At 24.8% G+C, this 3,900-nt stretch overlaps 1 long non-coding RNA gene across 1 annotated transcript in view; it reads left to right on the top strand.

Moving 5' to 3' along the window:
- LOC108750693 overlaps positions 1–3,900 on the top strand; it is a 15,564-nt gene that overhangs the window by 10,170 nt on the left and 1,494 nt on the right. The gene's annotated exons all lie outside the window — the stretch shown is intronic.

Raw genomic sequence — 3,900 nt, 5'->3', positions numbered from 1 at the left:
TAATAATAATAACTTAAAAAAATTATATTATTAATTTTAAATTAGTTCTTAGAGACAATGTAAAATATTACATATTTTTGTAAATGTTATGTATTGTATTTATAATTTATGTAATAATCAAACGTATATTATTGTGTTATTTATATAATATAATTGGAAATACTATGTATTGTAATTTATATAATAATTGTAAATAATGTTTTTTATATAATCGGATGCAATTAATAAGACAAAGATTGATGCACATTTAATAAACGTTTGTTTTAGGTGATTTAAAAATTTTTTTGTTTTTAAAAGATTGTTAATAAAAATTCGGAAAATACTTCATTTAAAATTCCGTATTAAAAGTTATGTGGCATGTATTATAATAATTAATTGAAGATAATGGTATGTGTATACAGTTTTTGTTTATGAAAATTAACATTCATGTCTTAGATATCACGATGTCACAAGTAAATTCAATATTTTTGTATTATTGAAGTTCCAAATTTTACATTAGAACTTGTTACAGAATTTGGCAAAACGCCTTATTTTATCTCGCTTTTAAAATGAAACATACTCGTGACGTATGTAATATTAAATATTTATTAATTTGTTCCAAATTTTCTCTCTCTCTTAGATTATATTTCGTATTAAATATGTTAAATCATTAAAAGTTAATGCAAATACTGCGTTATTTTCATGTTTATAAGTACGATAATTGGGACTCGATTGTGTCTGTTCCTAACATCAAGTAGTAGATATAAATGTTGTAATTCGGACAGATGGAGAGTAATGAATTTGGAAAGTTATTTCTCGTCAGTTTACGTAGCATCCATCCGAAATATCTATTTCGGTGCTTTATTGAATCTGGGAATTCTCGGCCGTTGCAAGGCTGAAATTAATCGATTAATTAATTAAGGGTTTTTTTTATATTCTCTGGAAGTAGTGATTTCGGCAATAAGTTAACGATTACGGTAATGTAATTTTTTTAATTCTAATCATGAAATTAATTAAATATATAATAATATGTTCTGAAACAAGAATTTATTCTTCTTATTAAATATTCTTTCATTAATTAACATTAATATTGCTTTAACAATAATAAGATTTAACAGATTGAACATGGATAGCAATTGTTTATAGATAAGTGAATTACATTAAATAAACTAAAATTACAAGTTTTGTTAAGTAGTCGGTTTTGCGATTTTTTTAAGAAAAAATGTAGTTACAAATGAATATATTTTTTTATTTTAATCTTCAGTTTCTTTTAAGAAACTGTTTTCAGGCACTGGACATTCCTTTATTTCAAAACATTAATTAATTAAAAAATTTTTTAGGTTAATTTGTATAATAAAATACATACGCAGTCTATATATTATGCAAGAAATTTTTAATTTCTATTTATCTGATAACATTTTATCAAAAAGATTCATGTTTATTTAAATAATTTATTGTAATAATACGATGGACGTAATTAAAAATGTGCGTACTTAAAAATTCAAGACGAATCGATTGGGTACCCCAATATCAATAAGATTTTGATAGCTCTAATTATCTAAATATTACATTAATTATTTAGATAATCTATTTAATTACTTGACTACATTTGAGTAACTGCTGCAGAAAAAGGAAGACTGATATGAATTTTATATTAATAATATTCGATTATAAAATCAAAATAAGATAAAAAAATGAATAAAATTTAAATCTCATTGTTATCGGTTCGATTCGTCTTGAACAGTTGGTACCTGAGAATTTTTGTACTCACATATATAATAAATTAATAACGTATGTATTTTATTACTTTGAAATATAATCATTTGTAACTATCTTTCGATAAACATTATTCTATCCATGTTTTTTTATTTTGTTAAGATACTGTATTTCGTAATGATATGAAGAATATATTTTTGCGTGTAAATCTTAATCTTGTGTACTAACTTGTGTTATAAAATTGTGATTAATATCGATTAAGTTATTGTTAAAATATTCGATAATTGCATTATTTGTAAAAATTTGGAAAAGGTTAAAAATTGTTAATTCGTTGCCCAGATGAGCATTATTATAAGAACAGTTCGAAAAATTTGGGATTGATTTCTGCTTGCAACGGAATTCAAGCCTAATGCGGGTGCAGTTAATGGCAGACTGTTGTCATTTTCTGCTCGAACCTGCTGAAATCTGCTAGAAGATTACAGACATTTTGCTATCTGGGTTACTAACATACCATGTTAGTATAACCATACAGGTACAGCACCAAACTTTTAAAGACGTACATAGAACATTTTAAGAATGTACTAAATATTCTTAAATTGTCGTGTGCTGTCTTATTATTGCTGGGTTATTATTAGAAAGATATATTAACATTTTATGATTAATGATTAATAAAAGAGTTGAAGAGATAAAAATACAATTATGTAATAATCCATCCAACAAAGATAGAGTAAAGTCGCCTATTATGAGATACCTTTTTTTAAAGGCTATCATTTATTTAATTTGTAACTTGAATTTCTGTCTTTATATCAAATTTATGGGAAATGTATTTAAGTTTTATCGCCAAAAGTTAGCAGTCGATAATAGCTATACTTTGTTGTATATGAAATTTTTTATCAAAAGTGTTGATTTTGATCATTTAATAAAAGGATTTCTAATACAAAATACACATGAAATATAAGGGTTTTCTTGTGCGAGGTGATATCTTATAATAGGAAACTAAAGAAAAAGTAAAGATAAGCTTTTTATATACCCTTTTATTATATTACATACAAGTAGGAACAAAGAATTTAAATGTATTACACATAATAATTATATAATTTTTCGATGTGTGTATATGTCATTGTAATCTTAACAATAGAATCGTCATTTTTAACATTTCGTTCGATAGTAGAGATATTAAATTGTTTAGATGCTCTCATATTAGCTAGGAATACCCTGAGTATCTCATATCACGACTTCTATGCCTTGCGGTTTCACGATCACCAAATATAATCTTTATAGTTAAACAAATCACTATATCACGTGTTTTCCTATGAATACGATCTTGTTCGATCACTACATGCAGACTATATTACCCAATATTTATTTTTATATAAAAGATTTGAAGACTAACCACAATAAAATTTGACAACATTCAATTTCACAAATTTTTTTTTGCAACGACTACACGCGTGATCTAATAAGAAATTTTCTACTAAATAGGTTTCACACTAAGAGTAAAAAGTTCATGATAGAACTAAATATATGCTCTTATTAGTTTAGCAGAAACCCCACTATCTCACATTAGGAACCTATCCCATATAATAAGCGACCTTACTCTATTTGTTTGCTAAGCAGCTGTCAGTTTACCGAACAGATGTTTCCTTTCTTACAGTAGACAATATAAGCAGTAACGCATTTCCGACATTTTCATTTATCATTTGCACGATATAAGATACTATACTCTCTAAAGATCAAAGATCAATAATAAGTTTTGTTTATATCGATCTGCATAATCTATCTGCTTCTTAAGAAAAACAGTAAGTTCTTATATATATTTTTCTAATTTAAAAAAATAAAATTTGAAAGTTCAAATTTATAGTAAATTACTATTCCTATGAAATTATATTAATTACTTATATAATATTAATAACAAAACATTTTTTAAACAAAATATCTTTTAAGACCTTGACGAATATACAATAATTAGGAAATAAAGACGCTGGATCTTTAATTGGCTTTCTATAATGAATCATTACCTAAGCTTTAAGTCTTAAACTATAAGAAATGAACAATCATAATCGATTGTTCTTCTCACATTCGACCGTGATTGGTTAAATTTTAAAATTTAAAACTTAGGTAATAGAGCTTATTGTAGAAAGTCCATAATGGTTAAATATATATATATATATATATATATATATATATATATATATATATATTATG

Source organism: Trachymyrmex septentrionalis, unplaced genomic scaffold (assembly GCF_001594115.1).
Source record: "Trachymyrmex septentrionalis isolate Tsep2-gDNA-1 unplaced genomic scaffold, Tsep1.0 scaffold37, whole genome shotgun sequence".
Taxonomy (NCBI): Eukaryota; Metazoa; Arthropoda; class Insecta; order Hymenoptera; family Formicidae; genus Trachymyrmex; species Trachymyrmex septentrionalis.
This window is presented reverse-complemented; position numbering and strand designations above follow the sequence as displayed.